At 36.0% G+C, this 14,416-nt stretch overlaps 1 protein-coding gene across 1 annotated transcript in view; it reads left to right on the top strand.

Moving 5' to 3' along the window:
• The window catches only part of LOC117169393 (tolloid-like protein 2), a 519,229-nt gene that overhangs the window by 206,057 nt on the left and 298,756 nt on the right, over window positions 1-14,416 (top strand). The gene's annotated exons all lie outside the window — the stretch shown is intronic.

Here is a 14,416-nt window from a genome sequence, read left to right as displayed (position 1 = left end):
TCCATTTATATATTTGAGAATTTTTGGAACACTAAAATTGTTGAACGAAAAAATGCAATTTTAGGATTTTCATTATTTTGTATGCTGTCAAAATTCTTATTTTTGATTTTTCAAGAAAATTCTAAAAGTTATTATGCTAATCTTATAGAACATTCAAAAACTAACAATTGTCTTCGGTTGACCTTTTTCATATCGTGCTTTATTTGACTTGAAACGTTCGATTTTTTTAAAATTTTGTAAATGCTATAACTCTGGAGATTTTTGGGTGGATGAAAAAAGTAATTAGGACGACTTGTTCAAATTTTTGAACGATACACATATCCGTAAAGAGAATTTTTGAATCTTTAAAGAAAGTGATCTCAAAAATATTCAAATGGGCTCACTTTTTCAATTTTTATCAAAAATGGCTGGCTAACGAAGTTGACCTTTAGTTTAGGACACTAAAAGAGTGTACCAAATGCCAATAAACATTTGACAAGAACTGGAGGGGTCAAATTTTACACAAATCTAATACCTTCGCTGATGAGAATATAAAAATAAAACCTAATTTTCGTATTACCGTATAGAATATGGCCCGCTAATCTTGAGGGTTGCGATTAGACAACTTGTTGCAAGACTAACTTTGCGTAACCAATTCAATACATTGTTTAAACAATTCTTGTTTAAACACTTGAAAAATATTATTTTTTATGAAAAAATATATTGTAACCAAGGGATGATTTTACGTAAAAAACTATGCATTTTAATTGTTTAAACTAAAATTGTCAACATCATGTTTTCATATTGATGAAGTATAACAAAAAAAGTAATCACACCGTTTAATTCTACAACAACAAAAAATATATAATCCATGTAATGGAAAATTTCTCAGACAATTTCACGTGTAGTATAAATACATAATTCAAAAATACTACGATACGTGATGAAATTTCGATTCAATTATTAAATTGTTATATTTTCAGTTCTTAAATTAAATAATTTGATTCTAGCTTAAAGAAATTAACAATAAATAAATAAAAAATCAAACTTTTTTATCCATTGGACTCTTTTCGTATGACGCACTGTTTTTAAGAGGCAGCGTTACAAACAATTTATTTTAATAAAACTGATATGTTTGTCTATTTAAAACAATACATTATTGGTAAACAAAATTTTAAACTTATTTAAAAACTTACCTGCGTGTACACTCTTAAAAGATGAGAGAATCATTGAGATAGATTCGTAAATATTTTTCATAAATTGTTATTAAAATAATTGTTATTTTAAATGGAATTTCTGATGAGAAATAACAATTTTACCAACAATCTACGAAGGGTATTTTATGTTCTATATCAGAATAATAAATTTTGAAAAATCAATGAGGAAATTGTTTAAGCAATTGTTGTCTATTATTTTAAAAATAAAAAAAATACATTCGTACGTTCTCAGGCACCTCTCAGTGCTTTGAGAAGTATTAGTGGTGAATCGATTAACTTCTAAACAACTTTTTATTTACTGCTCATATCCAGTTTATTGCATTGTAATAATATAAGATGTTGTAAGATGAAAATATAAGATGTTTGGGACCAGTGTCTATTACACTCACACCAAGGCGAATTTGTACTGTTCACGGCTCTGCAAATTCTCGCAGACAGTCAAGGAGTGTTTCCCGAAATCGTATTCGAGTTATTTATTACTGAGCACCGTTCTTATTCAACTCTAGTCTTCGAAAATATGAAGAGTTTTCTTGACCATTGCATGAATATATACGATTTTTTTGTAAACTGTCTGATAAACCTTTCAGGACTGTTGTTCCTTGACTGTGCTTGAAACTTGCATGACAATTTATGACCCCTTCATAGAAAGTATACAAGACTTTATAAAAATAATGGACCGTCCAAAAGTCCAGCACTAATATAGGAAATTTCCCAAGATTTTTTTTGCATGTAGATAATAAATTCAGAAATAGATCAGTATTAATGAACATATAATGTTGAAAGGGATATAACTTCTTTATCTGCAAAAAATTAATAAATGAAATAGGAAGAAAATCAAATAATTTTGAGGCTGACGTATTTTTTCAATTCTTCCTTCGTCTTGTATTGAGTGATTAATTTGTGGCACTTTTTTATTGAAAAAAATATTTTTTTTATTGTTCAAGTGTACGTGTCATTTTATTATAATATGGTATCATTTTATTCTATGATGATGTTGTATTTATATGGTTGAAATTTAATCTGTAATTTTATTTGAGAAAAAAAATTACATTGAAACTCTGAGACTATGCCGATTTTGGAGCTCGAGGTTGTGGGAAACAAACCCGAGATAGTTTCGTTTGGGATGTAAACGCTTTTGTTAGTTCATGAATGCCTGACCACCGCACACCCCTCAGAGCTTCTTTTACCCCTATTTGTGGCGCGGCGTGAATTCTCGGAATAATGATATCAGGTGGCCCTGTCTCAGAGTTTCACTGTGCTTAATATTTTGTTGCTTATATGTCTTGTTTGTGTTTCTTATTATTTTTTTTATTATCACTATTAGAGATTTTAGGTTTATTTATGTGTGCAACTTTTGATGTGTTGTCTATTTTTGTTTTTATTTTTGTTCCCTAGAATTCCTGGTCCTTGATAAGAAGTCTATCAAGCTAACACCTCCACAAACTAAATTCCCAAATTTCTTTGTCTCAGAGTTTTGGGCCTTTTTGGGCTTTTTGGGCTTTTTTGGGCTGTATTGACGATTTTTGAGCTCCGCTACTTTTTGTGAAAATTTAAATTTTGAGTGGAGGTGCTGACTTGAATCAAGCCAGCACCTCCACTATATAAAAAGTGAAAGAAAAAAAATCAAACACGTCAGATTTTTGGGCTTTCTTGGGCACTTAAAGGCACCAACAACCGATTTCCAAAAACCACCCCTACTAAAAATAAAACTACCCCCTTTGTAACAACTTAATTCGAAAAGAACAAAGAACACCGAAATTTTGGGCTTATTTTGGGCTCCCGTGTGCACGAAAAAAATTTTTTTAACTATCCCCATTTTCAAAAAACTACCCCCTTGAAAAAAATATAATTTGGAAAACCCAAAATGCACCAGATTCTGGGCTTATTTCAGGGTCTCGAATGCACCAAACAAAAATTCAGAAAAACCACCCCTATGTACAAAAACACCAACCCAATAATAACAACGTAAACCTTGATGTTGGCATTCTTGAACAGCCGAAAAATCAGAGACACCATTTGAACAATAAAATTCAAAAAATATCAGAGACTCTAGTAACACTGTCATATTGGGTTGGAGAGCAAAAATCGGAGTGGGTCTTTTTAAGAAGCCCAACAATCATAGACACTACTGACACTGGTAAATTCTCACAAAGATTTTTTTTTTCGACAAAGTCATATATATGTGGTAAACAAGGGTTGATTTTAGCTGTTACGCGTTGGAGCCCAAAAATTAGAGTGGGTATTTTCGAGAAGCCCAAAAATCAGAGCCTCGATTGACGCAATAAAAATCTTAAAAAGATTTTTTTTGACAGTCATATATACGTGGCAGAGAGGCGTTGATTTTAGTCGTTAATGGTTGAAGTCAAAAAATCGAAGTGGATAGTTTCGGGGAGCCCAAAAATCAGAGCCTCCATTAAAACTAGAAAATTCTAAGAAATATTATTTTTTGACAAAGTAATATATAAGTGGTAGAGAAGGGTTGATTTTATACGTTAAGGATTGAAGCCCAAAAATCGGAGTGGATATTTTCGAGGAGCCCAACAATCAGAGACTGCATTGATACTAGAAAATATTCAAAATTATTATTTTTTTAACAAAGTCATATATACGTGGTAGAGAAGGTTTGATTTTATACCTTAAGGGTTGAAGTCTAAAACCCGGAAAGGGTATTTTTGAGCAGCCCAAAAATCAGAGACTCTACTAACACTGGAATCAGAGACTCGATTATTTTTAACTCCTTGCAACTACCCACTCCGAATTTCGGGCTTCAACCCTTAACGTATAAAATAAACACTTCTCTACCACGTGTATGAGACTTTGTCAAATAATAATAATTTTGAGAATTTTCTAGTGACAATCGAGTTCCTGATTTTTGGGCTTCTTGAAAATGCCCACTCCGATTTTTGGGCTCCTCGAAAATACCAACTAAATTTTTTGGGCTCTAACTCTCAACGTCTGAAATCAACCCTTATCTACCACGTATATATGACTGCGTCAAAAAATATTTTTGAGAATTTCTAGTGCCAATCGAGTCTCTGATTTTTGGGCTTCTCGAAAATACACACTCCGATTTTTGGGCTTCTACCCTTAACGTCTACAATCAAACCTTCTCTACCACGTAGATATGACTTTGTCAAAAAATAGTATTTTTTAGAATTTCCCAGTGTCAGTAGAGTCTCTGATTATTGGGCTCTTCAAAAATACCCACTATGATTTTTGGGCTTTAACCCTTAACTATGAAATCAACCCTACTCTACCTCATATATATGACTTCATCAAAAAGAAACGTTTTGAAAATTTTCTAGTGTCATTCGAATCTCTGATTTTTAGGCTTTTCGAAAATACTCATTACGATTTTTTGGCTCCAACCCTTAATGCCTCAAATCAACCCTTCTCTGCCACGTATATATGACTTTGTCAAAAAAATAATCTTTTTGAGAATTTTCCAGTGTCAGTAGAGTCTTTGCTTTTTGGGCTCCTAACAAATACCCACTCCGATTTTTGGCCTTACCCCCTCAACGGCTAAAATTAACCCCATTGCCCCTCGTATATATGACTTTGTCAAATAATAATTTTTTTGTGAATTATCCAGTGTCAGTAGAATCTCCGATTTTTGGGCTCCTCGAAAGTACCCACTCCGATTTTTGGGCTCCAAACCTTAACGTCTAAAATCGACCCCTCTCAGCCACGTAGATATGACTTTGTCAGAAAATGTTTTTGAGAATTTTCTAGTCTCAATGTAATATTTGATTTTTGGGCTCCTCGAAAATACCCACTACGATTTTTGGGCTTCAACCCTTAACGACTAAAATCAACCCTTCTCTACCACGTATATATGACTTTGTCAAGAAAAAAATAATCTTTGTGAGAATTTTTCAGTGCCAGTAGAGTCTATGATTGTTGAGCTTCATGGTTGGTCCATTTGAAACCCTGAAATAATCCCAGAATCTGGTACATTTTGGGTTTTTCAAATTTATTTTTTGCAAGGGGGTGATCTTTTGAAAATGGGGGTTGTTTTTTTTCGTGCATTTGGGAACCCAAAATAAGACAAAAATGTCGGTGTTCTTTGTTTTTCCCGAATTCGAGTTGTTACATAGGGGGTAGTTCTATTTTCAGTAGGGGTGGTTTTTGGAAATCGGTTGTTGGTGCGTTCAAGCGCTCAAAAAAAGCCCAAAATTCTGACGTGTTTAATTTTTTTTTTCTTACAATTTTATATGGTGGAGGTACTAGCTTGATTTAAATCATCACCACTACTTAAAATTTGCAATTACACAAAATGTATCGGAGCCCAAAAATCGACAATACAGCCCAAAAAGAAACCCAAAAATGCCAAAATTCTGACACAAAAAAATTGGGGAATTTCGTTTGTGTAGGTACTAGCTTGATAGACCTCTAGATAAGGGCATTAATATCAAACGTTAACTTCCCCCAAATTGTTTTAGTAAAACCACTCGAAAAATAATGTATGAATTCAAATTTCATTTTTTGCATGGTCAAAAGTAACCGGAATCAATGGCGGGCTTCTCCTGAAAAGTAATTGTTTAAAAAAATATTTATCAAAAAAATCTTACATTATCTAATTCCGACAATTTTTGATGCTCAAAATCACAGAAGAACGCCATGCGAAAAGTAATGATAAACTTGATGTCAACAAAAAAGATCGAATTAGTACTCTAGTTCCCCTTACCACTTAACCATTCTATACCAGCTGCTGTACCTTGAATCTGCGATTTTTATCCATCTTTCCCCACCTTGGCTTTCCTTCATCTCATCCTCTATTTCCTCCCACTCTGTACCCCTCTCATATGTACCATATTCACGCTTCATTTCATATCTCTCCTCCTCCCATTTTGAACGCCCTACGTTACTCCTCCTCTCTTTATCCATGACCTCTCGGGCACACGGTTGTGCAATTTTGATTCCCTCTCCCCTTCTTAGTTTCTCTTCGAAGTTCCAGGCTCTTTTCACTTACCTCACCACCATTTTTTCTCGTCCCATTTCTTCTCTCAGCATATAACCTGGGCAACTCCAGTTCAATCCTAAAAACCATACCAATAATCTCTCATGCAAACTTTCAATCCTCCTGTGTTCTTTTTATCCCTAGTCTTACACATCATAGCTTAACACTGCCCATACTAATACATCAAACATCCACCTTCTCATCTTCCAGTCGTTCTTGAATCTTCTTTTTCCCAAACCCCATACTTGTCGCATTACTTTACTCGCGCATTCAAATCTCTTTGTCACCTGCAGTTTGCTTCCTCCTCTCGTTTCGAACCAATATTCTAAGCAACAAAACTCATCAATCAACTCTACCACACCGCCATTTATCTTCCGTACTACTCTAATGTATCCCTTTTATTTCTGAAATACATCATCTTGGTCTTTTTCACATTTATTGTTAAACCCTTTTCTCTTACATCTTCTTTGAACACTCTGATTAACAAATTCATATCTCTTTCATCATCCGCTAATACCACTACGTCATCTGTATATGCTAGTGAATATAGTTTGCAAATCCTTTGACCTTGTTTTTTAGTCCCGACATGTTACAGAATGCTACTTGCACGTCGCTCTGTTTGTGCTTATCTTCTTTATTCCTTTTATTTAGGTTATATTTAGGTTTAACCTCCCCCCCCCCCGTGATCCTTGCATTCCTCTTTTAATGCTTTTTGTCCCCTTCATTCACTATCCGTTTCCTACCCTCCCTCAGTTCTTCTACTTCATCGTGCCAAATCCATATCTCTCCGTTGACCCGTATCCTATCTCTGCCAATTCTACCCTATTACCTTTAAACCTGTCAATCCATGCCTTTCGCTTAATTAACCACTTTCTTTTCCTTTACCGCCACGTCAGATCTTCTTCGATTCTTTAATTTTTTCTTTGTAACAACTTCTTTTTGTCTATAATTTTATATTTGTCCTGCTCACTCCTAAAGTTCACTAAAGAAATACATTCTTTGGCCTCTTTATTCCCTCCTAGTCTTCTTATCCCTTCCACTCTGACTTGCGCGCCGATGTCTCTCATCACATTCCTAATCTCTTTCTCTGCCCTTTCACTGTCCATTTTCAAACCTTTCACTATTAAGTTCTTTTTACTTTTCGCTCTCTCTTCCCCTTTCATTCTTCTTCCAACCTCAATCAGTCTCAAGCGTCACCTTCCATTCTTCTCATGCTTGACAACCTCACACTCTCTCACTTCTTCCGTACTTTCTTTCTTTCCCACCTTAGACTCATTCCTTAGTTCTAATTTGCTTACTCTCTCTTTTAGCAATTTCATATTTCTTGTCCTAACCTCCTAATTCTTTCCGAATATCTCATCGAATCTTCCGCAAGTCTCCTCTTTAAATCCTTTTATAAGGGCTTCTAACTTTATGAACATATCCCCTTCATCCCTATTTCTCTCCGGCGTTCTTTTTTTTTTGTTTTAACCTTTTTAAATTCATTGCCCCGTTTTTCCCCTTTGCTATTGATGCGCTCGCTGCTAATCGCGTCCGCCGACTGTTGCCACCTGTGCAACAAATCCCGCACTATTTGTTTCACTCTTCTCATTTAAGTCGTTCTGCCTTCTTCCGAAATCACGTAGTGGACTGCGCATAACCAACATGACTCTACCCTGTTAACTGACCGTTAGCCTCTCCTCCCCCTCCCCTGTCACTTTCTATTCTCCCCAGAATTGTAAAAACTTTTTCCAAAAACTCGCCCCCTAAACTGATTTATTTGGACAATTTGTGTCTATTTAACTCCTTCTCCCTTATTACCCTTTGAACTCCTACTTACTGCCAAGAAGCCCAGCTTATCATCCAAGAGAACCTAACCTCAAAATAAAAGTTCGTCAATTTCTGTATTTTCTGTTTAAATTTTTATGTTCTATCAATCCCTTTATTTACACTTGCTTCACACTTGTACTTTCATCCCAGCACCCTTACTCACCACTCCCTCACCGTACTCGCTCAACTTTTCACTTCTCCTCAGCCAAAAAATAATCGCACTCGAAAAACACCGTGTATCCTCTGTCGGTACTGGAAACGGAAGCCCGCGCTCTTGTTTATTAAATGTTTATTAGTATAATTTTCTACATAGGGCGCTACGAAAGTTTTGCAATAAAGAAGAACCTTTTATAGTTTTTTGAAGTACTTTCCACCGCAGTCAATACACTTTTCCATACGTCGAAACCAGTCATCGAACCAACCCTGCCAATTTTCTTCTCGAAGATCTGCTCACGCTTGGTCCCACGCCGTCAACGGTCAGTTTCGTTAATAAATCGACGCCCTTTAGTTGTTTTTTTACTTCCGGAAAAAAATCAAAGTTACAGGGAGCAAGTTATGGACTGTAAGGAGGGTGATCTAGAATTGTCAGTCCAGATATGACCAAAAAAGCTACTGTGACCTTCTCTCTGTGAGCCGGTGCATAGTCGTGGTAGGATAGCCAGGTGCTGCGTCGAGATTTCGGCCTGATGTTTTTGAGTTGGTCTATGACTTAGGGTAAACATACGTGAGTGTAGCAGGAAGAGGTGACTGTACGCTGGTTTTCCAGTACGACCCTATCCACAATGCCGCGTTTCCCAAAGAATACTACAATAATTCGTTTGTTTACAGATCGACACTTCCGCACCTCCACTGGAGCATCCTCATCCTCAAACAGCCAGACCTTGTTTTGTGATTTTGTTCCAACGTCGTAATAATATAGTCAGGCTTCGTCGCCTATTATAATACTATTTACATCCTGAGAAGATCCCGATTCAAATCTTTTTAGCATTTTTTGGCACCACTTTACTCTCGCTGCCATTTGCTCCTCGGTCCCATAGAGTACAAACCTTCCTAACATGTAAATGTTCATGCAGAATTCGATGGACTACTAGTCCACTAATGTGTAACATTTGCTCTATCTGCCGGTATGTGATTCTTCTATTATCATTCAGTAGATTATTCACCGACGCAATTTTTTCCGATGTCACCATTTCCGGCGGTCGACCTGAGCGCGAGTCGTCTGCGAGACCGAAATTTCCCCTTTCAAAATGTTTGTACCATCGGAAAATTGTTGTGCGATGCGGACAATCTTCACCCAAAACCGGAGACATTTACTAAAAACTTTGGTCTACATTTAGCCCGCCAGAAAAGTTGTATCGAATTATCGCACGATATGCTTCCTTTGTCCACGACGCCATTTCTCAATCGTTCGGGGCTGCGTGCTTAGACTGTACTGAGACCTGAGTCAACAGGTTTCCTCTTCCTACCTAATTTTTGACGCTCTTTCTAACGACGCAAGGATCATCTCTCTTCATCCAATAGGTTTCGCGTATTGCAAAATTTTCGTAGTGCACTACGTATAAGGCAGGCTTCTCTCTGAATAAAATTATATTCAAAATTACACATTAAATACGAATAAAATGGAAGTGATTATATCAACAAATTTATCTCTTGGTAGACTTCAGTACAAAAGGTTTTTTTCTGTCAAAAGTCTTAAAAAATAATACAAAAAATTGCATTTGTGTTTATTAAATATTTATTGGTATACTTTTTTATAAGGCGGGCTTCTCTCGAAATCAAATTATATTCGAAACTGCCTATTCAATATAAATAAAATGGAAGTGATTATATCGACTTTATTAATACTTTTAATGGAACACAAAATGGAACTTATTATCGATCAATGTATCCTTGGGTAGGATTCGGTAAAAAAATGTACTTTCAGCTTTCAGCCGAACTTAACGAAAAATAACACGGGGCCACAAGATGAAATTGAGGTGGAGCATCTTTCACCCTAGTTGAACTTTATGTTTTGGGGGTCGCTGATCATGATCCTGGTGTCCATATGACCCCATCACGACTAGGTCAAGGGCAAATGAAGGTCAAACACCTTAATTCGATTGATGTAATTTTTTCGACACCGCATTCTAAAAGAGCGGAAATTTTTATCCTTCTTTTAATCTCTCAGTTGATGTCTTAGCTAGGAACGGGTCTCGAACCAGTGGACGTTTACGTTTTTGGGGTCGCTAATCACGATCCCGCTGTCCATATAACCCCATCACATCTAGGTCAAGGTCAAATAAAGCTCAAACTCCGTTATTCGGACGATATAATTTTTATGACACCCCTGATTCTGTTTGTGTGTGTCCATTCGTGTATATGGGTACTGTGTGTAGCCTCGTATGTATCTGGGCAATTATGTAGGTGCTGTGTGCTGTATATGTCTGCAAGTAGATATGTGTTAACTCTTGGGCCCGTTTGTATGTGTATGTGTGTGTCTATTTGCGTATGTGAGTTCAATCTGAGTCTTTATGTGGATCCGTGTATGTCCATGTGTACCTGTGTGTGTGCATCTGTACTTATGCCGCTCATTTCTGAAGGGTTTTTGGCGCTATGGAAAAAATTGCGGTTTTTGAAGCAATTCTAATTCAAGATTTGAGTTCAAATGTTATATAACGAGATTATTTAGGTTGGAAGAATGGATTCTTTAAATAGAATCGCATAGTAGATTTGTATACACAATACAAATTGAAAATTTCTGTCCGACGTGTTCTTTTGTTCGCAAAAGATCTACGGAGGGATTTTCTTTTGTGTACAATTGATGTGTCTCTTTTCAAAGACCAACAGTAGTCTGACATCATGTTTACATCCCAAAACACCTTGATATCTTCTCTCAAAGTCTTTCAACTCTTGGTGAAATCTCTCACCCTGCTGCTCACTGAAGTCCCCCAGATTTTCAGGGAAGTAATCAATGTGGGAATGGAGGAAATGGATCTTTAAATTCATTAAACATCCCATCTTTCGGTAGTATTCCAGCTGTCTGTCGGCAATATTCTTGTAATCAGGGTCTTTGTTATTTTCCAAGAATTTTTTTAAATTTCTTTGAAACTACTCCAAACTGCGCTTTCATTAGTTGTCATTCTCATTTCGAATTCACCAGTTCCCTTATTTGGGAGCCATCGAAAACACCTTCATTGATTTTCATTTCAGAAATATTGGGAAATTTCTCAAATATATACATGGAAGCATCGCTCTCCGATATCCTCATTGCTTTGATAAGCTGTTTATATAAGCCGCGTTTGATATGTAATGGTGGAAGGATGACTTTATTGGTAGGCATGAGACTCTATTGTAGTATGTTCATAGATCCTGGAGTTAATTCTTACTTAAGTGGCCAGTCCTTTTTCACATAATGTTGTTCTCGTGCACGACTGTCCCACTCACTAATAAAACATGGATACTTTGTGTTTCCGCTTTGCTGACCTAATGAAATACTCGTTATTTTCAAATCTTTAACTAATTGCCACTGGTGACTATCATACTTCAATTTTTCGAGTAGAAAAAGGAGATTATTGTATTGCTCTTTCAAGATCACTGAATGACCAACTGGTATAGGGGCATATATGTTTCCATGGTGAAGTAAGACAGGTTTTAAACTCCTCACTGATGAATCAATAAATAGTCACCAGTCACTAGCTACATATTGAATACTTTTATAGTCATTTATCAGTTAATCTAGAAGCTACGAGTTCGGAAATTTATTTTGAAAGTCCTGCGTCTCGAACCAAGTCACTTAGCTCGTCTTGAGTAAAACCATGAAAATTTCCGGGCTGACCATCTTCTGATTTTTGCGATTCATTTAGTTTGTCATTTTGCTGATCTTCGAATTCTTCAAATGCCATTCTTCTATCTGTATCATTAGTTTCTGTTTTAAAAGACACTCCGTCAGTAAATATCTGATGTTCACTTTCAACCTGTTCAATGCTGATTAAAACAGCATGAGTCACAGATTGAACAAATGCATATAATATTGTAGAATTATTCTTTCTATTGTACCCAGATGTATTGGTCAAGAAGAAATAGCAATCAGTATCATGACTTTTTAGATCTCGCCAGATCGTAGAAGAAACAAATATCTGTTTCTTCTTTTCCGTGATTCGCAGGGAGTAAGTGACGCATAATATTTTTGGAGTGCAAAAATTGTACATTCCACTGGTATCTATATTGAAGCATTTTTTGTAATGTGCTTTCAATGTATCTGTAAATTGCCTTCCCTGATTCGTGATGACATATTTTCCACAAACAACGCAAAAGTTGTTCAATCGATGATAACATGGGGTCATTGATGAACTTGTAACATTATACTCTAAAAGGGCCAAGTTTTCCACTAAATTAGAGGTGCGGTCGCATGATGACGACGATTGCGGGCCCACTTGCTCATTCTGACTAATCGCCGATACTGGGTTTCCGAGACTCTGTATTGTACGCCTACTTTTTCTTGTGCTAGCCATGGCGGCTTGAACACCTCCACCCATGGACTTCGCCGCTGACCCGTTTCCAACCGTCACCACGTGGAGGTGCCCTGGGAGCAGACACAAAAAATGTCGATTAACGATGTCCCTTCTCATATAGCGTATTATGTAAATAATAAATCTTGGCCTCTGTTTGACCTGGAGAATTACCTTTTTGGACCATGGCCTGAAATTGAAAGTCGGTCGAATGTAAACGCTCTAGCTTGAAATTAAATAGTAACTCGTTCAATTTCCCATTTTAGACTCTGAACCTACTTTTTCACGAAATCACATCCACCGGGATTGTGATCAGCGACCCCAAAACATAAAGGTCAACTAGGCTGAAAGATGCTCCACCTCAATTTCATCTTGTGGCCGTGTGTAATGCAAAAATTGAACTTTTTTATCAAATTTTAATTATTATACACATTTTCCAGGAGGGCTTCTCTTATAAGTAAATTATACTCAAAACAACACATTTGATGCCAGGAAAATGTCAGTAATTATCGGTTAATTTATATATGGGCAGGATTAAGTAGAAAAATTTTACTCTCAGCAAAATTACTTCAACAATAGTAAAAACATTGCATTTTTATTCATGAAGTTTTAATTTTCAGACACATTTTCAAGACGAGCTACTCTTGTAACTAATTATGTTCAAATTTACACATTTTTATGAACAAAATGTAAGTGATTCTCGTCCAATGCGCCTTTGAGCAGTATTGTGACGCAATGGGGGGGGGAATAAACAGTTTGGCTATATAAATTATATTTCCTGATTACAAAAAATCAGGTGGAATTCTAATTAGGAAATGAAAGGAGTATTGCTGGGAGTAGAATCTCTTTTACACAATCGTATAATTTTTCGTTCTGAAATGGCACAGAATACGTCTTTTTTACAATTTTCATTCTGTCAACCTTAACATTTTTCTTGGTTGAGGTCTCATTTTCGTAGGATCTTCTGTTTTCTTACTCTCATAAGGCGGGAGCGTGAACTCAGGTAAAACTAGCATTGTCTGATATAGGAGTAGATACCCTTCCAGAATGGGTAGTCGTAATTTCCTCAACGGCTACCTGCGTACCTTTTTCCTTCCAGTGTGCAGCGAAACTACCGCTCACTAGATTCAAAGAAACAGTATCCATTTGATCGCCACCTACCTGCTCGTCTTACCCTCTCCACTCGACTTCTCCTCACGTCCCTGAGTGAGCGAGATCGCTGTGTCGAGCTTTGCAAGCGGGGGACCTCTTTGTCTTAATGAGGCATATAATGCTAAACATAAAAACGTTACAGTTTTGCAATCAGCAAATTAAAAATATTGTATTCGGAATCTATGTTTTTTTGCGATTCGAACGATATGTAACTTGCCTAGAAGATCCTAATACATGAAAAGATATATTTTCAACCAAAAATGGAATAGTGGCATTTTCAGATTCAGAAATTAGTGTTCAAGAAAATAATTTATTTTTAAACCAAAGTAGATATAATGCTGAAATTTTCAGATTAAAAATTTAGTTTTCAACAAAATAATTCATTTTGTACAAAGTAGTTTGGCTATTAAGTTATACAATTCCTTAGGTGTTTAATTTCCCATTGCAGTTTCAAATCAATTATTTAACTAGGCATTGGGTTTAAAGATTTTTTAAACTATACAATGTTATTATAATAAATACAACATAATAAATTATACCCAATTATTGAAATTTATTATTATGTTTTTCAAGATTAGGTGTTGATATAATAATAATTAAAGCATGATCTTCAAATTCAATATATTCTATATTAGGTTGCTTTTGAGCTGCTCTTTTTAATGAAACCATTGGAAAAAATATCCAAACGTTATTATTGCTAATAATTGAGTTGTTGGGAATCCGAGGAATCGGGATATGACTCGACAGCTTGAGACAAGTCGACTTCAAGCGCTCACCCTGAAAAAAACTCACTTTTCAGAGTAAGCCTCCTT

The sequence above is a fragment of the Belonocnema kinseyi genome, chromosome 3 (assembly GCF_010883055.1).
Source record: "Belonocnema kinseyi isolate 2016_QV_RU_SX_M_011 chromosome 3, B_treatae_v1, whole genome shotgun sequence".
In the NCBI taxonomy this organism is placed as follows: Eukaryota; Metazoa; Arthropoda; class Insecta; order Hymenoptera; family Cynipidae; genus Belonocnema; species Belonocnema kinseyi.
The sequence above is the reverse complement of the archived record's forward strand: the minus strand, read 5'-3'. Positions and strand labels throughout refer to the sequence as shown.